Source organism: Moschus berezovskii, chromosome 8 (genome assembly GCF_049115385.1).
Source record: "Moschus berezovskii isolate FMDL1 chromosome 8, NW_MosBer_1.0, whole genome shotgun sequence".
In the NCBI taxonomy this organism is placed as follows: Eukaryota; Metazoa; Chordata; class Mammalia; order Artiodactyla; family Moschidae; genus Moschus; species Moschus berezovskii.
Window position 1 is genome coordinate 86337741 of NC_142467.1, and position 27538 is coordinate 86365278.

Consider the following 27538-nt stretch of genomic DNA (forward strand, 5'->3'; position numbering starts at 1 on the left):
GTGATAACCCTGGTGAGGGTCCGATCTCCAGCCCAAACCCTCGTAACCTTGGCAGGCTACTTATCTTCACTAAACCTCTTTTCAACCCCTGTGAAATGCTAACAGTGTATACTTCAAAGGGTGTTATGTAGGTATGTAGTAAGCTCTCAATAAATTTTAGTTATTATTTAACACCAAATATGTTAAAATAGGGAAGAATAATTAACATGTCTAGGAATAAGGTTTGCTTATGATTTTATGAGAGAATTACCCTTGTACTTAAGTATGATTATATTAATTAAATACAGAAGTTAGAAAATATGGCCTATGATGTATATGATATAAACAAGAAGGAATTCAAAATATTGTGGAATACAGCAACAATTAAATTTGCTCATGGACTTGAATATTTTTTAATGATTATAGTATTTTACTAAGAGAAAAGTTACAGAACCAGGGACTTCCCTGGTGGTTCAGACAGTAGAGATTCTGCCTGCAATGCATGAGACCCACGGTGGATCCCTGGGTCCAGAAGATCCCCTGGAGAAGGAAATGGCAACCCACTCCAGTATCTTGCCCAGAGAATCCCATGGACAGAGGAGTTTGGTGGGCTATAGTCCATGGGGTTGCAAAGAGTTAGATATGACTTAGCAACTAGCACTTTTAGTTAGTGAATTTGTTCTTTCCTAGTAAGATGTGAGCAGACTTAAGAGGGATTTGAACAAAAACATGTGGCAGCATTATTCACAAAAACTAAAAGGTGAAAACAACCCAAATGCCCACCAACTGATGACTGGAGACTGGATAAGCAAAATGTCTTATCTCTATACAATGGAATATTATTCATCCCTAAAAGGGAATAAAGTATGATACATGCTAGGATACAGATGAATCTTGAAAACATAATGCTCGTGAAAGAAACCAGACATGAAGGCTACATGTTGTATGATTTCATTTGTATGAAATGTCAAGCACAGGCAAATCCATGGAACTAAAAAGTGGATTAATGCTTACAAGAGGCTTATAGGAGGGGAATGAACAGTGATTGGGTCATACAGGATTTCTTTTTGGGGTGATGAAATGTTCTAGAAGTAGATGGGGGTGATGGTGGTACAGTGCGGTTAAATGATGAATTTTACATCATGTGGATTTTACTTCAATTATTTTTTAGGCCTTTACTAAAAAGAAATGAGCAAATGTTTTGCCTTTAGATGAGATGTATCTGGATCGGTCAGTCGATCTCTCTTCATGATGTGTCTGAACGGCCAAGTCTTTGCTGGGTGTTGGAGAGGATATTCAACATGTCAAGGTCTGGTACCTGCCCTCAGCACACTGCCAGTCTGGGGACAGGAAAGAATAAGGAAGCAGGTGATATGTTCTAAGTGAACCTGTCTCGGAAGAGGGAGAAATCACTGTGGATTTGTTGAGAAGGCTTCTTAGAAGAGATGGGACTTTGAAAGATAAGTGAGCATCCTGTAATGGAGAAGAGGGAGAGAGTAACCCAGTTCAGTTCAGTTCAGTTCATTTCAGTCGCTCAGTCGTGTCTGACTCTCCGCGACCCCATGAATCACAGCATGCCAGGCCTCCCTATCCATCACCAACTCCCTGAGTTCACTCAAATTCATGTCCACAGAGTTGGTGATACCATCCAGCCATCTCATTCTCGGTCGTCCCCTTCTCCTCCCGCCCCCAACCCTTCCCAGCATCAGAGTCTTTTCCAGTGAGTCAACTCGTCGCATGAGGTGGCCAAAGTATTGCAGTTTCAGCTTTAGCATCAGTCCTTCCAATGAACACCCAGGATCAATCTCCCTTAGAATGGACTGGTTGGATCTCCTTGCAGTACAAGGGACTCTCAAGAGTCTTCTCCAGCACCACAGTTCAAAAGCATCAATTCTTCAGCGATCAGCTTTCTTCACAGTCCAACTCTCACATCCATACATGACCACGGGAAAGACCATAGCCTTGACTAGACGGACCTTTGTTGGCAAAGTAATGTCTCTGCTTTTTAATATATTATCAAGGTTGGTCATAACTTTCCTTCCAAGGAGTAAGCGTCTTTTAATTTCATGGCTGCAATCAGCATCTGCAGTGATTTTGGAGCCCAAAAAAGTAAAGTCTGACACTGTTTCCACTGTTTTTCCATCTATTTCCCATGAAGTGATGGGACCAGATGCCATGATCTTTGTTTTCTGAATGTTGAGCTTCAAGCCAACCTTTTAACTCTCCTCTTTCACTTTCATCAAGAGGCTTTTGAGTTCCTCTTCACTTTCTGCCATAAGGGTAGTGTCATCTGCATATCTGAGATTATTGATATTTCTCCCAGCAATCTTGATTCCCAGTTGATAGAAATTCAGGGCTGGGTGAGAATGGGTGGGGGCAGGAACAGGGGCAGGAACAGGGGCAGGCGGAGATGGCCAGAGTGGCATGCCTGTTAATGGAGACATCAAGAAATAAAGTTGCAGGAGGTTGGAGCCAAGTTGGGAAATCTTTGAAAGCTCCTTAAATTTACTAGGCAGTGATTATTAAAGGGTTATTATTGCTGACAGGAGTAGAAAATGACATAAAAATGGGGAAGACAATAAAGAAACTAATATAGTAATTTCACTAACTCTAATACAATCTGTTATTTATTTAATAAATATTCATGGACTACCTATTATGTTCCATGCAATTTTCTATGCATTATCTAAGATAAGCAAGGGCTCTGCCTTCTTGGACTTAGATTCTAGTTACACATTTCAAACATTGATCACTCTGTCCAATGGACAGCCATAGTTGAAAAGTCAAGGCACAGGTTGTGCTATAATGTGTTTTAAAGCGTGGGTTCTAGAACCAGACTACCTGGGTTTGAATTCTGGTCTGCTCCATGTTTACTAGATGTATAACCATGAGCCAGTTACTCCAGACTTCAGTTTCTTTATCAATTATCAGGGAGAATATTAACTTTGTTACAGAGCTGTCATGAGGATTAATTGAGATGATAAATGGAAAAGACTTATGACTTATCTGGTATATTGTAAACAGTAAGTTTTATGTGATTGTATTGGATTGATTAATTTCTACTCAAGGATTTGTCTAGGTCACTGCCATTTTTAATTCAGTGAGGCTATTGTGGAATCCTGGTCTCTTGCACCTCGGGTCTACGCTCTCTTTCATATGCTGTACTATTTTGGATATTGAACTTGTTGAATCAATAAGCAAGGAAACTCTTCCTTCAGAAAAGGAAGAGTTCAGGAAAGCGGCAGAGTTCCTCTCTCTAACAAGCTACAGTTTTGATCTTGGAAGCAGGTGATATCTTCTAAGTGAACAAAAGTTTCCAAATAATGTTCCTTCTGCAATCTGAATCACGAAGTCTTTTTGAACATCTTGGCCTGACAGATTCTGCCCTTTCAGTATTAGGAGTCTAGTGATAAGGAATGTAGTTGGTGCCTCAGACCTTATGGTATCCAGTCTCCCTCTGGAGACAGAGGCACACTTTGAGTTTAATTTCTTTATGTTACCTCATCACAAGTGCCCTGACCTCAGCTCTCTGTGCCTCTGTGGCCCTTTCTGTGAATTAGGGTAAAATAGCCCCCGCCCCCCATCAGAAGGTACCTTCTTGGAATGTTTCTAGAAGTAATCCTTGGAGCTTGTGGGAAAAGACTGCATAAAGTTTGAGGGCCCTTCTGCTTTTAGCATAAATTAATTCTAGAATAAAAATTTCCTGAGCACATGGGATATGTCTGGTTTACCATGAGGTCCCCAAATGGTCAGGCATAATGCCATGGACTTGGTTGTGTCTCCCCAAATTCATCTGTTGAAATCCTGTCCCCTCAGTGTGACTATATATGGAGATGGGACCTGTGAGGAGGTGATGAAGATTAAATGAGGTCATAACATGGGGCCCTAATCATGTAGAGCTGGTGCCCTTTTTAGAAGAGGAGGAGACCCTAGAATTCTCTCTTTGCATCATGTAAGGACACAATGAGAAGGGGGCCATCTGCAAGTCAGGAAGAGAGTTCTCCTCGAGCCTGAATTGGCCAGCACCTTGATCTTGGACTTCCAGAACAATGAGAAATAACTTTATATTGTTAAGTCACCCAGTCTGTGGTATTTTGACATGGCAGCCTGAGCAAACCAAGACATGTTTTTCTTTTTTTATTCCCATTCCCTTCCTTAATTTTTCCTCCCTCCCTTCTTCCTCTTGCCTTCCTTTCCTTCTTTCTTTCATAGAATAGGAACTCAAGCATTTCTGGGCTTGACTAATTTTGAGATTATTCAGAATTATAGGTATAGAAGAATAACATGAAGAAGAGAACCTCACCCACCATCCTATTGAATGGATAATCTTGACCTTGTCTCCCACTGTACACCAGTGAGGCCACAAGGTAGCATCATTGCTTGATGAGAAACTTTCTCCAAAGACCTCATCTTTCCTCTCCTGGAGATGCTAATGAGTGGTGAATGGTCAAGAGTGAGTGAGAACCATTGTCTGAAGGATGCAAGGTGAGGGAAGGGGTGGACAATTTGTGCTTTGGACTTTCAGGTTTTGAACAGTTGACCTCCTAGCTGTCCTTTCATAGGAGGCAGAGAAACTAAAGTGGTGAGAGTGTGAAGGGAGGCTCAGTAATGGAGGCTGTGTCAGCCAGACAGCACCTCACCTGGGCCAGGAGAGGTCAGGTGGATTCTTCCACTGAGAAGACATCCTCCTTCCAAAAGGGTGAGAACTCTGCCTAAGCCCAGGGAAGGACTCAAGTGCAGAGAGTTCCTCAGGACAACTAGCCAGATGGTCTACTTTTATTTTGGTGAAGACCCGCCTGGAGCAAAGGCACTTTTCTTCCACTGTTCAAAAACAAAAGCAAAAAGCTTATGATGTGGAGCTCTGCCAAGGTAGGGCAGGAAAAAAAATCCTGGCCTTGGTTTTTCAAGGCAGAATGCAAATGATGCTTTGTAGTTTGTTTGTGCAGCCACTGGGGATCGTTCCGCGGGCCTCCCCGCAGCCCATCACTGCTGTAGAGTAATTTTTATGATTGTGATCATCATCCTATAAGCTAACCCTCTAGGTCCAGTTGTCACCTTCCAGCATAATTGTCTTTGATTGAGGATATTGTATTGTTATGATATCCAGAGAGCTTCTGAAAGTGATCCCCTAAATTCACTTTTAGAATTTGAAGTGGGTACTTACGTGCGGCCCTCTCCCTGAAGGACAAAACTCTGTTCTTTCTGAATTTGCAGAGTTCAGGCGGGGCAGACAGGGTCTTTCTCTATCCCTGGAGGATTTCTTATAGCTTGATCTGAGGAAGCTCTTGTATAGTTGGGAGAATTTTAAAGAGCATTTTTCATTTCTTGGCTAGGTTGTACTGTGTGTGAAAATAAGGCCATGTCATTAGGGCCCCAGTGGCATGTAGATTCCTCCCCTGCCACAGGAGGAGACCACGGTGTTTTCATGGGTTGGTGGGTGCTGTGCCTTGTCTGTTTCCTTTGTTGGGGAATGTGTCAGGCTCTGCTGCTGAGGAGGATGGCAACCACGGCCTGGCAGGCAGATTTGCAGAACAAAGTGTCAGTCAGTAAACACAGGGCTTTGGAAGCCAGGCGAGTGTTGTCACTGGGTTCTAAAAACCAGTTCTTTAAAACAAAGGCAGCTTCGCCGTCTGCCTAGGAGTTGGATCCATCACAACGAAGACGTGAGGCAGAACAAACCTATATGGAGCCACAGTGAGCTTTCTTCTGTGGCCTCTTCTCTGAACTGTGAGATGGCCTCTGCCAGCCTTTGACTGCTGTGCCCACAGGGAAAAAGCCATGGGCAGTTACTGGCGGCTGAGCACCTGGGAAAGTGAAGATGCCTGTGGGCGGTCAGAGGCAGGCCCCAGGATCATTGTTGAAGGCCCAGCAGGAACCCCATGGTTAGGGGAGAGAAGTCCAGATGAAGCAAAATTGCTTAAAGAGAGAGGGACTTTTAAGAGTTTCACTTCACTGATTGGGTTCAGGTTTTAACTTAAATGGACTTCATGCTGAGTTGTGGGAGGTGGTGGGATCACCCAAGTTTGAAATTCCAGCATTGCTCATGAGTGTAGCTGCCCACTTTTAGAACTGTATCACTTTGAGGTAGTTTTTCGTGCTTTCTCCCCTTGGTGCCAATGAAAAGCATACACTGTGATGTGAATCTCAAGATTAGTGTCATTAATCCATATCTATCTATCTGTCTGTCTATCTTCACACACACTGGAAAAGGGAATGGCAACCCCCTCCAGTATTCTTGCCTGGGAAATCCCAAGGACAGAGGAGCCTGGCGGGCTATAGTCCATGGGGTTGCAAAGAGTCGGACATGACTGAGTGACTAACACACACATGTACACACACACTTTCATGGCCCTGAGTGAAATAAGCAAATACTTCTAGAGTACAGGAGCATGCTCAGAGCCCTACTAGGTGGTCCAGAATAGTAGGATGATTAATGAATGCATCTGGAGCCTGGAGCTCTTGACTTGAGATCTAAATCCACCACTGTTTGATCTTCAGTTCAGTTCAGTTCAGTTCAGTCGCTCAGTCGTGTCCGACTCTTTGCGACCCCATGAATCACAGCACTCCAGGCCTCCCTGTCCATCACCAACTCCCGGAGTTCACTCAAACTCATGTCCATCGAGTCGGTGATGCCATCCAGCCATCTCATTCTCTGTCATCCCCTTCTCCTCCTGCCCCCAATCCCTCCCAGCATCAGAGTCTTTTCCAATGAGTCAACTTTTCGCATGATCTAAGGCACCTAAAAAACTGTCTCATGCCTGATTTCTTATTTATGAGATGAAGAGGGCAAAAAGGTCCTTTGTAATCCTGTGACCTTGACCAGGAAGCCTCTGGGGCGAGTCTGGAGTGCAGGGTATGGCTGAACGGGCAGGTGAGACTAAGTTGGGTGAGGGCTCAGCGCTGGCAGCGAGCAGAGCTGTCTGAAGGGCTTGCCACCAAATGGAGGAAGCACGATTGTGTGGCTCACAGAGCTTGCTCCCCATCCCTTCTCTGCCCTGAAGGAACCTGGTGTGAGTCTGGGGACAGCTGCCTTCCTGGGGACTCTTCCTCTGTACTGGCTCCTGGTTGCTGCACAGCTGGGCCCCGACATGTGGAACTTAAAGCACAACTTGAGCAAAGTCCTCAGTTACGGCTAACATCACACCAAATCTAAACTACCTTCTTCTATCCACGATGGATATATTTTCTTCTACTTCGTTATGACAGATCTTCAGGAAAAAATGTGCTTTCTGTTTCTCTTTAAAAAATTCTACACATACATTAAAAAAACAAAGAAGAAAAGAAATTGTTAGCGTTTAAAATCTGATATCTGCTACTGTTCCTCAAGAGACTGTGAGGAGAGTGTCTGGTGACAGTACAGAGCCCCAGTTCAGGAGTGTGGAGTGGAAAGGCCAGTCCTGCCCCTCTGGGTAACAGAGAACCGGGACTGTCTAATCCACGCCACATGCAGTGACCTGAACAGACCCTGCAGAACAGAAGGCTTGCTGTCTCCTTGCCGACCAGTTGCTACGAAGCCCCGATACAGCTGTGGCTGGCTTTGTGGAGAAGTGCAACGGGACTTGATCTTTTAATCTCCTCTCTCCCTTATAGGTATTATAAATAACAACTGGTCTGTAGGAGTACCTGCCAGAAGGGATTGAGATGTGCATTCTGTGCTCAAAAAAGCATTGTTTTGTGTCATCTTAACTTCATTAGTTATTAGACTAGTTGGCGGGGTTGGTGGGGAATAAAACTCCAAAGCAAAGCTACTTTGTTTTGACCCAGAAAATCCAAGTGGAGGAATTTAGAATTGAAATCGAGGAAGGCAAGTTACTCGGTTTTAACCTCAAATTCCTAATAACTTCTCTGAGAAAGTAACACGGGCACACCAGTCCACCCTAAGTCCATTCATTCCAAGTTAAACAAGCGAAATGGAGCTTTGAATTCAGGCAGACAGGGTAGAGAGCTGGGATTCTGACAGGCACAGGGGCTTCAAAAAGTTAGATGCCTTTTGGTTTCCATGTGCTTAAAGTTGAGAGACAGCATGCTAAATTGTCTATTTTGGCTGCTGCTGGTGGGTTCCGGAGGAATCGTCTTCTGTTTAGAGCTCTCTAGGAGAGCAGAGAGGGGGCATTTTGCACGCCTAATCCTGCAGAGAAGGCAGTGGTGGCACCGAACTGACACAGGATCACTCTTGTTTCTGTGTTGCTGATGTTTCCCTCCTTCCACCCTGGAGTTCTAGCGACTGGCTTGTGGTCCCATGATCTGTGGAAGAATGCACAATATGTGTTTAAATCATGCAGAGAGGTGAAAAAAGAAAAGCAAGCAAGAAGTCCCTACCTCTTGGGCAGGTCTTTGTTACTTACTCCTTAGAACTTAGCTTCAGTTCAGTTCAGTTCAGTTCAGTCCCTCAGTCGTGTCCGACTCTTTGCGACCCCATGAATCACAGCACGTCAGGCCTCCCTGTCCATCACCGACTCCGGGAGTTCACTCAAACTCATGTCCATCGAGTCGGTGATGCCATCCAGCCATCTCATTCTCTGTCGTCCCCTTCTCCTCCCGCCCCCAATCCTTCCCAGCATCAGAGTCTTTTCCAGTGAGTCAGCTCTTCGCATGAGGTGGCCAAAGTATTGAAGTTTCAGCTTTAGCATAAGTCCTTCCAATAAACATCCAAGAACTTAGCTTAGTTCTAGTTATTTCTAGTTATATTGTGATAGAAGAGGGGTGACGTTTGCCATTTTTAAGTGTACTGTTCTGTGACATTAAGTTTACTCCTGTTGTTGTAAAACTATTGCCATCACCATCTGCAGAGCTTTTTCATTTTCCCAGATGGAAACTCTGCACCCATTAAACAGCAAATACTGATGTCCCTGTGACCCCAGCCCCTGGCAACCACCAATCTATACTTTCTAGCTACTGAAGTGACTACTCTGGGTACCTAGTATAAGGGAAATCATACAATATTTATGCTTTTGTGGCTGGCTTGTTTCACTTAGCGTAATGTCTTCATTTCCTTCATGTTGTAGCATGTGTCAGAACATCCTTTTTTAAGGCTGAATAATATTCCGTTGTATAAATATACTGCATTTTGTTTATCCATTTATCCATTAATAGACATTTGTATTACTCCTACTTTATGGATATTGTGCATAATTCTGTTATGAACATTTGTATACAAATCCGTTTGAGTCATTGTTTTCAAATCTTTTAGAGTATATACCTAGAAGTGGAATTGTTGTATCATATGGCAATTTTGTGTTTATTTTTTTTAGTTAATTGAAATAGCCATACTGTTTTCCATAGCAGCACAGTGTTTTACATTCCTACCAACAATGCACACGTTTCCAAATTCTTCTCATCCTTACCAACACTTTTTATTTTTTGTTTCTTTATTGTTTTATGTTTGATAATAGCAATCCTAATGGATGTAGAGGGGTATCTCATTGTTTCAGTTTGCATTTTCCTAGTGATTAGTGATGTTGAACACTTTTTCCTGTGCATATTGGCTAACACTGTATCTTCTTTAAAGAAATATCTATTCAAGTTCTTTGCCCATTTTTAATTAAATTTTTTTTGTTGCTGAGTTGTTAGACTCTTGGTTTTTTAATAGTCTGGATATTGATCCCTTATCAGATATATAATTTGCAAATATTTTCCCCCATTGTGTGGGTTGCCTTTTCTCTGTTGCTAATGTTCTTTGATTAAAAAATAAAGTTTTTAATTTTTATGAAGTCCAGTTTAACTCATTTTTCTTTTGTTGCTTGTGCTTTTGGTATAACATCTAAGAAATTATTGCCAAATTGCTTTTAGGTATTTTAATGTATAGCTTCTTTCTCTGTAATACCACAAAAACCATTATTTGTATAATTTTATCTTTTGAATGAATGTTGCTTTGAAATCGCTTTCTTTTTGTTGTTGCTGTCAGAGTAGACTTTGTATAATTTCAGAATTGGTTGATTCCACTTCCACCCTGATCTACTATCTCTCTTTTTTTCTTAGGGGATCACAAATGCTCATTGTGGATAAACAGAGAAGAGAATAAGGGAAAGGCTTAGTTTAAAAAAGAGCCTCAATCATTTATAGGGATTGAGGAGAGAAAGGCCACATTTCAGAAGTCTGGGGAATGTGAGAGGGCTCTTTAGCAATCATGACTTGCAGGAAGTGTGTGACAGTAAAATGGACTGCCATTTGTCTGAGAAGTCTGAGATGTTTCCTAGAGCCCGTTTCCTCCCTACCCTCACAAGTTGAAAAAAATTGCTGAAAAGTGGGCAGGCGTTATGGGTGAACCTCTCGGGAACTGACAGTCTCCACCCCAAGGCAGAGAAAATGTCATATCTGAAATGCCTCCAAATGTATAGACAATGACTTTTATAAATGTTCATTCCTTTTTAGAAAACCATACATTCCTTTTATTTTTATTAAATGCTGCTCTGATTTTTCTAATAGAGTAGAAAGTCCTTTTCCTGCTTGCCAACTTCTCATAGTTTACTCACTGTTATTTCTGAGTTATAGTCTATGCATAGATCACCACTGAGAGTAACCACACACCCAAATCACCATGGGTATTGCGTGGTATAAAAATGCAACTGGGGAGTGCATCATAAATTTATATAATCTCATCCTCTAAGAGCAAATTAAACACACAGAAGACCTCAAGGACATTCTTCTTTATACTTGATTGTTCCAGAAGAATATTTACAAGGTATATATATATATAATCTTTTCTCATCTCTTACGTTACAACCATATGTCACAACTTCTCTAACACTGGGCCATTGTTTACTTTAGACAACTCTGGTTAGGTGAGTGTTTGTTTGTTTCCCTACCTGGCATGTGTTTGGATAAGAGATTTCCTGCTTGTATGTCTGGTCTGAAGAATGGTTTTGGACACAGAGAGATGGCTTAAGTTTCTCTAATATATATGTCAGAAATCCCCAATGGTTCAGATGGTAAAGAAACTGCCTGCAATGCAGGAGACCCGAGTTTGATCCCTGAGTCTGGAAGATACCCTGGAGAAGGAAATGGCAACTCACTCCAGTATTCTTGCCTGGAGAATTCCATGGACAGAGGAGCCTGGGGTTGGGGTGGGCGGGGGGAGGTGTTGGGAGGCGGGGTGGGGGTGGGGCTACAATCCTTGAGCTCGCAAAGATTACAGAATGAGATGATAAGTTCCTAAAATCCAATTTGGTGGTTGGTTTGTAGGGCGCAAGGCATCAAGGATCTAGGGGTCCTGAGAAAGCAGCATCCTGGTTTTGCAGATTAGATTCATGTTTTCAAGTCATGATTATCTCGGTCACTAGTAAATGCACTTCATTGGCAGAATCCCATCAGAGCTCCTAATGTGAGTGCCTGCAGGTAGGACCACAACAGAGCCAGAGCTGGGCCCTCCTGGTCTTGCCCTTCTCCTTCCTCTCCCACTGGGCCTGTTGTTTATCATGGGCCTTAGATGAGCATGATAGAAATGGAGTCCACAGAAGAGAGAGAGAAAAAGAAGTCAGCAAACAGCCCAGGCCGTGCTTCCAGTTTAACCGGCACCAGGGAAAAGTGCCTTCAGCTGGCACAGGGGCTTGTGCACACCAGGCTGTGATTGTTGGCCGTGGAAATCCTGGTTGTAACAGAGGCTGCTGCCATTCAGGCAGCGAGCGAGGAGCTGCTTTCATGGGGAGGCTTTTTTGGCACCGTGTCCGACATACACTCCAGTCAATCACGGTAAAGTGCCTAATAACAGATGTGGTAATTAAGCCTGAAGAACTCTGTCTCTATTTTTTATTGCAGGGAATAACAAAGTGCCTCATTAAACCTCCAATCCCACTGATTTTTGATTTGGGCATCCTGATGTCGTCAAAAATGACATCTTTGCAAGGGCTTTCTTCCTAAGTCCTTATCAGCCAAGGATGCAGCCAGCACAGGTTGGATCAGTTTTGGGAGGACAGTTCTGTCCTTTCTGATCTGCCCTTTGCACTCCAGTACTGAAGCGTATGCAGATTCCTGGGGTACCATCAGATTCCTTAAAGTACCTTGGATATGAATAAACAGTTTTAGCTTTTATGTGCTTGTGTGAATATAAAATGTTCCCTGAATATCTTCAGTTCAAATTATGCTGTTTATAGCAAGAAATTAACTTCAGCTTTCAATCCCAGAAAGGTTTCAAATAACCTGAAACCATGGTAAATTACCATATTTTAATAAGATAAATTATCTTGGAAAATAATTACATCTGAAAAAGTCTGTCTTTGATTGTGGCAGTTTATAAGGCAAATGTCTTCTCTAAGGTTGTTTTCCCTTTCTTTTTTAATGATGAACATGAGTCTGGCACATTATTAAAGAAAATGAATCTAATAACTAGGGACAGGTAGAAAAAGTGTCCTCAATAGTAAGAAAATGTGGCTTGAAACTTTCTCTGGAGCACTTCTTGAATTGTTTAGAGCTGGGTCTATTGGTGCTCTTGGGAAAGACGCAAACACTGCCCATTTTTTATACGTTTCTATATGACTCTTGGGTAGTGTAGATTTGAAAACAGCATTTATATCATGGAGATGCTTTTTCGTTCTTTCTAATCCAGGGTGGCCATAAGCTTAGAGATGTTTAAATATTTTGAAAAGGCCCTGGGTCCCATTTTATAAAATTATTGGTTCATTTCTGTGTCTCCTAATGCATAATTTTGAGTTTTTCAGGGTATTTCCAAGAGAATTTCTAGTTGATTATATTCTGAAATTCAGCTCTTTTAATCTAACCCTGTGAAGCAGATGATTCATAGCACAAACTCAGGATTTAATTTAGTTTCAATCTTGGTATTAATAAAGCATAAACTTGACCTGCTCATCTGATTAGCCTTGAACCAGCAACTTGTGTGTACTTAATATTTGTACACAAACATCTATGGAAAGGGATACCAGTGTTAATGGCACTTTGTATTTGTTTACTCAGAATGTGTTAGTCCCTCAGTCAAGTTTGACTCCTTGTGACTTCATAGACTATAGCCTTCCAGGCTCCTCTGTCCATAAAATTCTCCAGGCAAGAATACAGGAGTGGCTTGCCATTCCCTTCTCCAGGGGATCTTCTGGACCCAAGGATCGAACCTGAGTCTCCTGGATTGCATGTAGATTCTTTACCATCTGAGTCACCAGGGAAGCCACTTGTTTCTTCAAATGACATCTAATATTTATTAATCACATTTTACCACCTTCGTCCATTTAGACATTTTCTGCCATTGATGCCAAACATATTTGTGCCAAATATAAAGGTAGGCATGTGCAAACTCAGACCTTACCACTTAAAATCTATTTTTAGAAACCATCTCTATGTACACTTTGCCTCAAAAAGTGAGACCTCCTAGGTATGGTAGGAAAGAGCTGTGGTTCAAGGGAAAACACTGTTGCTAGGATCATACAGTTGCTGGAAAAGCAAAACTTTTGTTTAAATAAGATTCTAATTTGTTTTCTTATATTTCTCCTAACAACAGCAAGATCTGGGATGACAGAATTCATGTTTCTATAAGTTCCACTGCTGGGTAAATATTTCTGTAAGTTCATAGCGTCACCTTTTGAACGAAGCAGAAACTTGGCCAAGAGTGGCCCTGAGCTAAAGCGCCACCTCCTGGTGGAACATATCACTTCGGGGATGGTTTCTCAAAACTATTCAGGGGTTTGTTTTTCTCAGGTATGGATCCCATTCTCAGTTTATTAATCTCTCATCTCAAGCCTCTAGACTCATATCAGCTGTCTGTGACTCACAGGATATAATCCCCTGACTGCCCTTTCAGCCTCTCAGATCACTAATTAACGCAGTGTGAATGTTGTGTGCCCCAAGTTTTGACCTATTTCAATTAACAACCGTTTATTGAACATCTGTTGTATTTTTGCAGATGGGGAGAGTAGTAAAAATGAAAGAAGAGTGGAGTGAAAGGCAAGACAGTGACTGGAGCTCTGCATTTAAGGAGTTTGTAGCTAGTTGAGGAGAAGGGGTTGGCTATGTAAAAAGATGACCAGCGGCCCAAGGTAACTTGCTGTACCGGAAGAAGGATGCCGAGAGTTGGTTCCAGCAGAGATTTCTATGCAGTTTTTAGTGAGAAGAGTAAAGAATATTTTTGCTTGTGTCCTGGAAACATTGTTAATTAGATGTGGGATGAGAGAATAAATTATTGCAAAGAGAGAAATAAGTTTACAGGAAGCTTATGTAATGGGTTGAATTTCAAACAATTAGGGAGGCGTACATGTTCACCACAGGGAATCATAGAAATGAATCATAGACCCTTTCACATTAGCAGGGCAACAAAAATATAATCCATGCAGGAAGCTATTTCCTTCCTCCATAGATTCTTCAATTGAGATAGGTTTCATGTATACTTTAAATTCATTAGATTTTATTTTTCCCTTTAAAATTAAATGATTAGAAAGTTTAAAACCTTGAACAAATGACAGTAATATAGTTTATAGGGACATCTTCATAAGAAGGAAATTAATGTGTTCAGTATGATAGGGTCAACTTAATCTTGAACGGTTTCTGCTCTTTGTAGTTTCCAATATTTATGATAAAGTGAAGATACTGCTATTAGAGATTTTGAAATTAAACAAAGAGTCAAGGAATGGTATTTATAATAAAGACAAAAGGGAAATAACATTTAAAAGATCAAGAACAGAGGAAGGAAAGAGATTAAAGGAAATGTCACAAGTTGAAAAGCCTGTAGTTCTGCAGAATTCAGAACACATGACTTTAGTTCAGTTACCTTGAGCCTTTTTGGTCCAAATTGCCCTTAAAGAGTTATTAGAATCTGTTTGAAAGTAAAGGTATTATTCACAATGAAACCTGTCTATATCGATGTTAATGTTATAGTTTATTTATTTATTCTTAACATTATATTTGATGTGCATTTATGTCCACCTGTGCTTTTCACTTTCTTATTTGGGTAATGAACACACACTCATGTGCATTTGGAGTGTTCTTTTGATTGTAGTCACAATATGACCTTCATCAGACACTACCGAAGACCTTAGAGAGTTCTCAAAATTAAGCCTAAAAGTATATGAATCCCTATCCTTTACTTTCTATATTTCAAGTATATATTCTGAATTACTTTATAATATAACCTTTCCCTTTCTTTTAGGTTTGGATGGTTTTTAATTTATTTATTTTTAATTAGAGGATAATTGCTTTACAATATTGTGTTGGTTTCTGCCGAACATCAACATGAATCAACCATAGGTATACATATGTCCCCTCCCTCTTGAACCTCTCTCCCATCTCCCACCCACCCCACCCCTCTAGATTGTCACAGAGCACTGGATTTGAGCTTCCTGTGTCATATAGCAGATTCCCACTGGCTGTCTATTTTACATATGGTAATATATGTGTTTCCCTGTTACTCTCTCAATTCATGCCACACTCCCCTTCCCCCACTGTGTCACCAAGTCTGTTCACTATGTGTGCATCCCCATTGCTCCCTTGCATATAGGATTATCAGTACCATCTTTCTAGACTCCATATATAATAGGTATATACACTGAAGAAACCATAATTGAAAAATACATGTACCCCAGCGTTCATTGCAGCTCTATTTACAATAACTAGGACATGGAAGCAACTTTGATGTCCATCGACAGATGAATGGATAAAGACATTGTGGTACATATATACAATGGAATATTACTCAGCTGTAAAAAGAACACATTTGAGTCAATTCCAATGAGGTGGATGAACCTAGAGCTTATTATACAGAGAAAAGTAAGTCAGAAAGAGAAAAATAAATTTTTTATATTAACCTTTCCCTTTTCTAAACTGTTTCTATTTCACTTCATGAACTCATTGAAGTGTGGTGACTCTTCAGTTATTATAGACTGTAATAATCTGCTAATTACTGAGGGTTTGTTATGGCATGTTCCAGATATTGTTTTTCTGGTGAAGTTTTCTGAGCTGGTTCTCTCTACCAACCCACACAGAAAGGCCCTAGGAACTGTACTGTTCAGCCACAGGGACTCAACTTTTCCCAAGCTGTAGGCACAGCAAAAGGCTCATTGAGAGTTTGGTTCTACTGTTCCTTTGTCCCTAACTCCTGTACCTTCCTTTGTTCCTTAAATTGCCTGAATCCCAGCACATCCTGATCCTTCTTTTTGCCACTCCCAAATATATGCTCATGGTCACCTCCCTTTGCCCACAGCACCACACTTATGGCAGAAAGTGAAGAGGAACTCAAAAGCCTTTTGATGAAAGTGAAAGAGGAGAGTGAAAAGGTTGGCTTGAAGCTCAACATTCAGAAAACAAAGATCATGGCATCTGGTCCCATCACTTCATGGGAAATAGATGGGGAAACAGTGGAAACAGTGTCAGACTTTATTTTTTTGGGCTCCAAAGTCACTGTAGATGCTGATTGCAGCCATGAAATTAAAAGACTGTTACTCCTTGGAAGGAAAATTAATGACCAACCTAGATAGTATATTAAAAAGCAGAGACATTACTTTGCCAACCAAGGTCCGTCTAGTCAAGGCTATGGTTTTTCCAGTGGTCATGTATGGATGTGAGAGTTGGACTGTGAAGAAAGCTGATTGCTGAAGAATTGATGCTTTTGAACTGTGGTGCTGGAGAAGACTCTTGAGAGTCCCTTGGACTGCAAGGAGACCCAACCAGTCCATTCTGGGGGAAATCAATCCTGGGTGTTCATTGGAAGGACTGATGCTAAAGCTGAAACTCCAATACTTTGGCCACCTTATGCGACGAGTTGACTCACTGGAAAAGAATCTGATGCTGGGAAGGATTGGGGGCAGGAGGAGAAGGGGACGACAGAGAATGAGATGGCTGGATGGCATCACTGACTCGATGGACATGAGTTTGAGTGAACTCTGGGAGTTGGTGATGGGCAGGGAGGCCTGGTGTACTGTGATTCATGGGGTCGCAAAGAGTCGGACACGACTGAGCAACTGAACTGAACTGAGATGAATATGGATCCACAACAATCATGACCAAATGTAGCCATGTTTGAGCAGGCCCACATACTGAGAATAAAGGAATGCCAATGAAAAGAAAGCCTTGGGCTTTTAAATGAATTCACAGAATAACTAACTTTAATTAAATCCTTGAAAGGTATCTATAAGTTCTCTATAGAAGCAATGCTTTTTTTTCTCTAATTAGACCGAGTATTTTTCTAGTAAAGCTTTTATTGTTTTTCTGTCTTTATATTCACTGGTATTGCAATCATTTTATTTCAACTCCAGGATTTCCTTTTGCAGTAGTCTAGTTTAACAATTAAATGGGATAAAATTTTGACCTTTCGTTTCTTTTTATTTTAATATTGGGAAAAATATTTCAAGATCCAGGACAACTGATGTACATATTCTGAGGTTTATTTTTTTCCTATGGGTCATTAATTCATTCAGTCAGTGGTTAAGAAACATTATTGAGCCCTGCATATATAGTAAGAACATATAGAGATGAACAGTGTACTCTTTTGATATCAGGGAATTCACCAGCTAGTGGAGAGATGAGTAAGAAAATGGCCAAGAAAATAATGTGTTTTTACTCTGACAAAGTCCACATCATCTATTCCCTGATTCCCCAGGGGTTATGAGGGCAAAGAAGAAGAATGTTTAGGTTGGCCTGGGAGCTCTTCTAAGAGGAAGTGACTTTTGATTCTTGAGGAACTAGTGAGAATTAAGTTGACCAGATAGTTACAGACATTCCAAGAAGAGAGAATAACATGTGGAAAGATAGAGGAGTGAGAACATGTAATATTTGGGGAAATTCAAGTAGCAAGGATTGCTCACGTGGTATTTAGAAGTGACAAATAGCTGTGTGAACTTGCTGTGTGACAGGGCTCACTCAGATCATGTTGAGTGAATGAAGGCTGGTTTGGACTTGACCACAAAGGTGAGTTCTCAAAGGCTTTACGTATGAAATTCTGACGTTCTGATTTGTGTTTTGAGAGAATTGGTAACAACATGGAGGACGAATTGGAGCTTAATTGGAAAAGGAGATAAGTAGCTTTAAAACCTACTTTATCTTTACAACAAAAGGTCAAACTAAAAGACCAATACTACTGAACTGTTCATTGCTGTAGTTAGAATGAAGAGAGAAACTAAGTTAATAATAAATGATAGAGGCATGTATCTCTCAACTCTTTATTTCAGATATCAATATTAAAGTAAAATATAAAAACTTAATGACACAGGAAGAGCCAAAAAATATTGGCCATTTCCTCATTCCTGGTAGTTTTTTGCTAAGATGTAAAAGTGATAAAGAATTTAAACTGCTGGGACCATTCTAAGTATTGAGTTGGCCAAAAAATTTGGTTGAATTTTTCTGTAAGATGTTAGATACAATTGGCATTACTGACTGAAAATGAATTTTAAAAGTACTTTGGAAAGCTGATAAAATTGCCAAAGATTGTGTTAAAAGATAGTTGTAAAATCATCCTAGAATATACAAAGCTTATAAATACTTGAGATAAGAAATGACACCTCTTGCGATGATTTTGCCATTGGAAAATTGCCTTAAGCCCTAAAAAGTAATGAAAAATAGATTAACAAGAAACATTTCCAATAAGAAGATCAAGCATAATTGGCTGAGAATGAGAGAGAAAAATTAAATACCCATAAGAGTTGTAAAATTATGCCCTATTTCAAAGTAACCAAGTCTTCTATGAGAAGTTTTTAAAAATAAAAGGAAGTTAAAGTTATTGAAGAGATGCACAATGGCCTCATAGTACATAAACATTATTAATTCTCGAAAAACCCATGATTTGGAATATATTTGCTTTCAACAGATTTTGATTTGTTCCATTCCCCAGTTCCAAGTCTTGCTTGAGAAGTCCTACCAGACCCAAACTTTTTCTTCAAGCTAGTCTTGTTAAAGCCTTTAGTTACGTCTACATACTTGACTCTTCTCTGTACTTTATTAGTCTTTGAATTCATTTAGTCATTTACTCTTCATTCATTCTTTTGCCCTCCTCTCTGTGAGGTGCTGTTCTAGCTACTAAGGATACCACAAAGAACCAAAAAGGCATCAGTGTGCTGAGGATTTGGAATGTCTCTTTATCTTTCATCAACTCCTTGGCCTTAGCCGTTAGCAAAGCTTTTATGAGGCTGTGTCTACTCTGCTCCTTTGATGCACAGATTGGGTGGGCATAACTCACTGTGAGTGAACTCCTCCTCCTTGGAATGAAAAAGAGCATTCACTAGTTGCCTGATTAAAGTCTTGGCCGTTTTTTCAATATTTTAGTGACAAACTTTTATAAGAACTCAGGAGCCTGTAATTTGTATATTTCTGACTGTGTGGATCACAACAAACTGTGGAACATTCTGAAAGAGATGGGAATCCCAGACCACCTGACCTGCCTCTTGAGAAACCTGTATGCAGGTCAGGAAGCAACAGTTAGAACCGGTCATGGAACAACAGACTGGTTCCAAATAGGAAAAGGAGTGCGTCAAGGTTGTATATTGTCACCTTGCTTATTTAACTTATATGCAGAGTACATCATGAGGAACGCTGGGCTGGAAGAAGCACAAGCTGGAATCAAGATTGCTGGGAGAAATATCAATAACCTCAGATATGCAGATGACACTACCCTTATGGCAGAAAGTGAAGAGGAACTCAAAAGCCTCTTGATGAAAGTGAAAGAGGAGAGTGAAAAGGTTGGCTTGAAGCTCAACATTCAGAAAACAAAGATCATGGCATCTGGTCCCATCACTTCATGGGAAATAGATGGAAAAACAGTGGAAACAGTGTCAGACTTTGTTTTTTTGGGCTCCAAAATCACTGCAGATGCTGATTGCAGCCATGAAATTAAAAGACGCTTGCTCCTTGGAAGGAAAGTTATGACCAACCTTGATAGTATATTAAAAAGCAGAGACATTACTTTGCCGACCAAGGTCCGTCTAGTCAAGGCAATGGTTTTTCCCGTGGTCATGTATGGATGTGAGAGTTGGACTGTGAAGAAGGCTGATCGCCGAAGAATCGATGCTTTTGAACTGTGGTGTTGGAGAAGACTCTTGAGAGTCCCTTATACTGCAAGGAGATCCAACCAGTCCATTCTAAAGGAGATCAATCCTGGATGTTCATTGGAGGGACTGATGCTAAAGCTGAAACTCCAATACTTTGGCCACCTCATGAGACGAGTTGACTCACTGGAAAAGACTCTGATGCTGGGAAAGGTTGGGGGCGGGAGGAGAAGGGGACGACGGAGAATGAGATGGCTGGATGGCATCACCGACTCTGTGGACATGAGTTTGAGTGTACTCCGGGAGTTGGTGATGGACAGGGAGGCCTGGCGTGCTGTGATTCATGGGGTCGCGGAGAGTCGGACACGACTGAGCGACTGAACTGAACTGAACTGATTCTGTTAAGACTGGCATCAGTTGCCAGGGGAAAAAAAGTAATTTCATCTTTATCATCTTTATGTGTAGCAATTCATAAGGATATTGAGAAGCTGTTTATGAAGTAGATTTGTGACCTTGGTTGTACAGAATTTCACTTGATCATGGCATCATTGTCCATGACATTAAAGTGTTGGACCAACTTCCTGCTAACAGCTATTTTCACACAAAAAGTAGATAAATCTTAGGCATTCTGGAGGTTTATAAGAAAGACACATTGCTATTAAAGCTCCTTTCCTGGCTAATATTTCTGAACTGGAAGCAAAGCAAAGTGAGAATGAGTGAATTCATTAGTGATTGAAGTTTGACTCTGGGCCAGATTATAATGTCAGTTGCTATACCTTTTGGTCCCCATAGATAGCATCCAGATGCTGAATTTCCCTGAAAATGTCAGAGAAGGACAAATAAGGAGATGCAATGGAATCGGAAGAGATTGTTATGGATAATATGAATGAAGGAAGTAGTAGAATGGCTCTTAACTTTCCTAACAATATGAGATTGTTTTCCAACTATTATTCAGGGTCAGACAGGGTCACTTCTTGAATAAAAGATCATCTATACCACAGGAAGCGGTGCTGCTGCTTCAGCATGTGGCACTTTATCTACTAAAACAATGTCCTATTTTAAAAGCCATAAAGTTGCGGTTTGGGTTGTGGCTTCTCAGATTTGCATATAGATGCTGTTGGTGAGGAAGTGGAGGTGGGAGGGATGACAGCCCCTGTGTTTTCTCCGGAACGTCCTGGCCAAGTACAGCTTTGAGTAATTTTACCTTCTGCCTTCTTGCACTTCCTCAGCAGTTCCCTCACATTTTGCATGAAAGCTTCAAAGCTTTTCACCATGTGGGTTTAAAACCATGAGGGTAAATGTGTCCAGACTCTTTTTGTGGCAATGCCTGCTGCTCGAGATGTCTGTGGTCACTCCGCATCCTGGTCTGGATTAGTGGTTCTGAACTGAGTAGCCCAGGGAAGAATGGCCATGGAGTTGTGCTGTCACGGAGTATTTGAAACATCTGGGCAGGCTAAACATGGAAATACCTTGTATGCTTTCTAACTCACATTTTCAGTTTTGACCAGGAAATAGCTTAGTCACTTGGAAATCTAACTTTGAATGAATTTGCATTTTAAGAGGCTCCAGTGCACAGATAGAGTGTTATTTTAGAAAGACTACGACTGTTATACCTGATGGAGAGGTAGTTTGACTGGAGTTAAGAAACCCGAGTTCTGGTTTCTAGTTTTGAACCACTCACAAACTAGCTCTGTGATCATGGTGGAGTCATCCATCATTAAGGCTTCAATTAGTCCATCCATAAAATGAAAGAATTTTGGTTGGGTTCCATAAAGGCTTAAACTATAACTTTCTGTCCCATTTTTTTTTTTTTTAATTTAGCACAAAAGCTATGTGGACCCAGGACATATATAGTGCCCTGGAAAATTTGGGGGAGCCAAATGAATGTTAAGAACTTTAATTATATAGCTTACTATGAAGTATTAAAAGTAGAGCAATACTCTATGTGTGTTTGCCTTAATAGAATCTGCTGCTGCTGCTGCTAAGTCGCTTCAGTCATGTCTGACTCTTAGCGACCCCATGGACTGCAGCCCACCAGGCTCCTCTGCCCATGGGATTTTCCAGGCAAGAGTACTGGAGTGGGGTGCCATCGCCTTCTCCATATAGAATCTAGATAGATGCAATTGACAGGGAAATTTTCTAACATCTTCAGTTCAGTTCAGTCGCTCAGTTGTGTCTGACTCTTTGAGATCCCATGGACTGCAGCACGCCAGGCTTCCCTGTTCACCAACTCCCAGAGCTTACTCAGACTTATGTCCATTGAGTTGGTGATGCCATCCAATCATCTCATCCTCCAACATCTTAATTCCATAGAAATTCTTCTCCTTATGGGGTTTGCGTTCCTCTGTATTTTCTATTCTAAGAAATGACCTTGGCGGAAAGGAAGGCTTGTCTTGGATTGCTCAGATGTGTCTAATGGTTGAGTAGCTCGGGAACTGAGGGCTAGCACAATGATGTAGATTTGGGCAAGCCAGTGACATGTAGGTGTCCCTCGTCATGCCAGCGATGGTGCAGAATGACCATCATCTATCCTACTATAGCAGTATGTGCCGCTGAAAAGGACCCTTCTGAGAGAGGGATTGTGCAAATACTATTATCTTTGTCTTTCCCCTACCCCCTGGGTGCAAGAAAAGACCTAAGATTCTGCTGACACTCAGGTATTCTGGCGCACATCAGAGAACTCTAATTTCTCCTCTTACCCTCCTAGTGGCTCAGTTGGTAAAGAATCTACCTGCAGTGCGGGAGTTAAAGTGAAAGTCGCTCAGTGGTGTCCGACTCTTTGTGACCCCATGAACTATACAGTCCATGGAATTTTCCAGGCTGGAACACTGGAGTGTATAGCCTTTCCCTTCTCCAGGGGATCTTCCCAACCCAGGTCTCCCACATTGCAGGTAGATTCCTTACCAGCTGAGCCACCAGAGAAGCCCAAGAATACTGGGGTGGGTAGCCTGTCCCTTCTCCAGGAGTGCAGGAGACCCAGGTTCATTCCCTGTGTGGGAAAGATCCCCTTGAGAGGGAAATGGCAACCCACTCCAGTATTCTTGCCTGGAAAATACCTTGGACAGAGGAACCTGGTGAGCTATAGTCCACGAGGTCCCCAAACAGTCGGACACGACTTCTTACTAAACCACCGCCACCCTTTATTTTAATTTTAATTTGACTTTTCCTTTCTAAAAGAGATTGCCTTCTTTTGCTATTCATTCTGTTTCCATTGGATTTTTTTCCCTGTTTGTATTGTATCAAGGGATTGGTCAAACCTGAAAAGTTCAGCTTCTTTAATCAGTGTTGTTGGTTGAAAGAAAACAAAAAGCAGTAAGTCTCCCTTTCTTTCTGGGCTGATCAAATTTTATTTTCTAGTTCATTTTTCTTATGCACATTTATTCTTAGACTGCCTGAGGTCTCATGGTGTGTTTGGATATTTTACCTTGAGTGAATCTTAAACCATAACAGTCAGTACCATCCCTGGCCTGTCTCTATAGTTCGTCTTATGTTCACAAGCTTTTCCACTCTGTGGTCCAGACAGCCTTGCCCATTGGCTCTTCCCTCTGGGAATCTGCTTTCTGCTTTGCACCTCCTAGTTCCTTCTGGTGCAACCTCTTCTGCACCTTCTACCCAGCACAGTGCTCAATATGGCGCCTCTTATCCCTGCTCGCCAGCTAGAAATACTTTCCAAACTCCCATGCTTATTTTGTAACTTATTTGGACCCTAATCAGAGTTTTTATTGTCTTGTTATGATACAACCAACTCAGTGGGATCGCAGAGGGTCAGGCATGACTTGGCAACTCAACAACAGTGACATACCTCTCACATTATGTTGTAAACTCACTGAGGGCAGAGATCGCCTTCACCACTGTTTGCTGATTGAGAGAACAAATGTTTGTTCTTCTGCAAAGGCTTTGAAAAGTGTCTGTGTGAAAGATTGTTAAAATAATTACATTATTAGGACATAGTGAAATTTGAAATAGCTCTACATATTAGATGGCAGTATAGCATCCATATTAAATTTCCTCACCTAGACAATTGGACTATTTGGGTGAACATTCTTATTCTTAGGAAATATAAATTGAAGTATTTAGAAGTATTAGCATATATACAGTTTCCTCAATTTACTTTCAAATGGTTAATGAAATGTATATATATTGCCTATGTGTGGATAGATAGTGATAAAGTAAATGTGGCAAAGTGTTAGCAACTGGTGAGTCTCTGTTCTATTTTTGTGGCTTTTAAGTACATTTGAAATTACTTTAAAATGAAGTGTTAACAAAATGTAACAAACTTTATATACCATCTAATCAAAGATAATTATAGAAAACTAGGAAAAAAGGAAAATTTATTTGTAGATGAAAAATTACCTAGGGAAGATTCCAAAATCCATTCACTTAATATTTTACAAATGACATTGCACAGAGCACTTGCTAAACTCTAAGTGATTGTGAAGCAGGTCAATTCCTCTGGATGGTCTAATGTTACATGGTTAAGAATAAATAACAGGATAATTTGGGACAGTGCTTTGTGTGGAAAAGTGGCAGATGTACCTTAAAACACAGGCTTTGTGAGGTCATGCCTCTGGGGACACAGTAAGTTAAACTGCAATTAGAAGATGGTGAGCTCTTGACAGGAGTTTTAAAGCAGAGAAAAGATTTCAGAAGCATTGTGGGTGGTTTCTTCCATGGACAACTGATAGTGAAGATGCCAACTAATGGTGGGCATTTTTGAGAACTGTTTTGGATGTCAAAACACCCAATATATTAGACTTATTTGAAATATAGACATATTGGATACCTATTGCTGTGTAACAAAATACCTCAAAACTTAGTGGCTTAAAATAACAAACATTTATTATCTTGTAGCTTATGTGGGTCAGGAATTTGAGAGAAGCTTGGTTGGTGGTTCTGGCTCAGGGTCTCATGAGGTTGTAACCAGTGTGTCAGAAAGGGCTGCAGTCATCTGAAGGTTGACAGGGGCTGGAGGATCCACTCACACGGCTGTTGGCAGGAGGCCTCAGTTGATGCTTGAGTGTCCTCATAACATGGCAGCTGGTTTCCTGCAGAGGTGATCCACAAAGCAAGATGGAAACTGCTGTGCCTTTGATGACCTAAGTGTGGAAGTTATATTCTGTCAATCTTATAAAATCCAGTTGGTTACATAAGTCTATTCATTGTAAGAAGGGTTTACACAAGACAGAATTCATTGGTGGCCATCTGGGAGGCTGGCTACAACAAGAGGGTGTAACTAGCACTGCCAAAACAAAATTATTGTAAAAGGGAAAGAGTGTATCTTATAAAAGAGATATAGGGCTTTTTGTTGTTGTTGTTTTTACTTTTTTTTTTAGATTTATTTATTATTATTATTTTTAATTTAATTATTTTAATTGGAGGCTAATTATTTTACATTATTGTATTGGTTTTCCCATGTTGTTGTTTTTATACAGGCCAAAAAATTAGTACTTTTCATAGGCAATGCCAAAGAATGCTCAAACTACTGCACAATTGCCCTCTTCTCACATGCTAGTAAAGTAATGCTCAAAATTCTCCAAGCCAGGCTTCAGCAATATGTGAACCGTGAACTTCCTGATGTTCAAGCTGGTTTTAGAAAAGGCAGAGGAACCAGAGATCAAATTGCCAACATCCACTGGATCATCGAAAAAGCAAGAGAGTTCCAGAAAAACATCTATTTCTGCTTCATTGACTATGCCAAAGCATTTGACTGTGTGGATCACAATAAACTGGAAAATTCTGAAAGAGATGGGAATACCAGACCATCTGACCTGCCTCTTGAGAAACCTGTATGCAGGTCAGGAAGCAACAGTTAGAACTGGACATGGAACAACAGACTGGTTCCAAATAGGAAAAGGAGTACGTCAAGGTTGTATATTGTCACCCTGCTTATTTAACTTGTATGCAGAGTACATCATGAGTAACGCTGGGCTGGGAGAAGCACAAACTGAAATCAAGATTGCCAGGAAAAATACCAATAACCTCAGACATGCAGATGACCCCACCCTTATGGCAGAAAGTGAAGAGGAACTAAAGAGCCTCTTGATGAAAGTGAAAGGAGAGTGAAAAAGTTGGCTTAAAGCTCAATATTCAGAAAACTAAGATCATGGCTTCTGGTCCCATCACTTCATGGCAAATGGATGGGAAAACAGGGGAAACAGTGTCAGACTTCAATTTTGGGGGCACCAAAATCACACAGATGGTAATTGCAGCCAAGAAATTAAAAGGTGCTTACTCCTTGGAAGGAAAGTTATGAGCAACCTAATATTAAAAAGCAGAGACATTACTTTGTCAACAAAGGTCCGTCTACTCAAGGCTATGGTTTTTCCAGTAGTCGTGTATGGATGTGAGAGTTGGACTGTGAAGAAAGCTGATCGCCGAAGAATTGATGCTTTTGAACTGTGGTGCTGGAGAAGACTCTTGAGAGTCCCTTGGACTGCAAGGAGATCCAACCAGTCCATCCTAAAGGAGATCAGTCCTGGGTGTTCATTGGAAGGACTGATGTTGAAGCTGAAACTCCAATACTTGGGCCACCTGATGCGAAGAGCTGACTCATTGAAAAAGACCCTGATGCTGGGAAAGATTGAAGGTGGGAGGAAAAGGGGATGACAGAGGATGAGATGGTTGATGGCATCACTGACTCAGTGGACATGGGTTTGGGTGGACTCTGGAAGTTCGTGATGGACAGGGAGGCCTGGTGTGCTGCGAATCATGGGATCGCAAAGAGCTGGACATGACTGAGCGGCTGAACTGAACTGATGTTGGGAAGAATGGGTAGGAATGTTACTGAAGAATGTTAAATTGTGAGGCATTTAGGAAAACAGATATAATTTTATTTAGTAAATTCTGGTATGGGAAGTAGTATTTGAAGTCTTTTTCTATTAAAGAAGAGATGTATTTTTTTTCCCCAGTGGGAGGTTAAAATAGACCACACTGAGAAAATATAACTGGGATTCAAAATGGTTTAAACCCAAAATAACTCTCCCTAATATTGACCCTATTTTCTATTGTTTCTCCCAATTCTGCCAATTCTTTCTTTCATTGGTTTCTCACGTATTTCCTATTCTTTAGACGACCAACCAACCTTGGACAGGCAGTTCCACTCTAAACCTGAACGCACCCATTTTCCCTGCAGGAGGCTGAGGCCATTTCCTTGGTTGGATTTTGAATACCTATTCCGTGTTAATGTCTAAAATGCTTCTGTTATCAAGTAATGCACCCTGCTCAAAGACGCAAGTGTTTTCCACTGCAGACAGGATAAAATCCATCTGAACTCCTTAGCCTAAAGTTCAGGCCCCTTCATCAGAAAGCTCTCCTTCCTTTCCAGCACTGCTGCTCACAGTTCCTTATCTGTTCTGTTCTGTTCAGTCGCTCAGTCGTGTCCGACTCTTTGCGACCCCATGGACTGTAGCCTACCAGGCTTCTCCGTCCATGGGATTCTCCAGGCAAGAATACTGGACTGGGTTACCGTTTCCTTCTCCAGGGGATCTTCCCAACCCGGGGATCGAACCCGGGTCTCCCGCATTGGAGGCAGACGCTTTAACCTCTGAGCCACCAGGGAAACCCACAGTTCCTTATAAGACCTTCTTTTGTCCACTCTGAGGCTTGGCTCATACTTTTCTCTCTGCCTCATGGCCCCTCCCCATTGTATTCATTTT

General features: G+C 41.1%; 1 protein-coding gene across 2 annotated transcripts in view; it reads left to right on the plus strand.

Moving 5' to 3' along the window:
* The window catches only part of MEGF10 (multiple EGF like domains 10), a 187809-nt gene that overhangs the window by 12232 nt on the left and 148039 nt on the right, over positions 1-27538 (plus strand). The window contains exon 1 of one of the 2 annotated variants that reach the window (XM_055430495.2): positions 11179-11667. The exons of the other annotated variant lie outside the window; for it this stretch is intronic. The gene's annotated coding sequence lies outside the window, so the exon portion shown is untranslated. Of the gene's footprint in view, positions 1-11178; positions 11668-27538 lie in introns of those variants that run through there. 2 annotated transcript variants of the gene reach the window in all.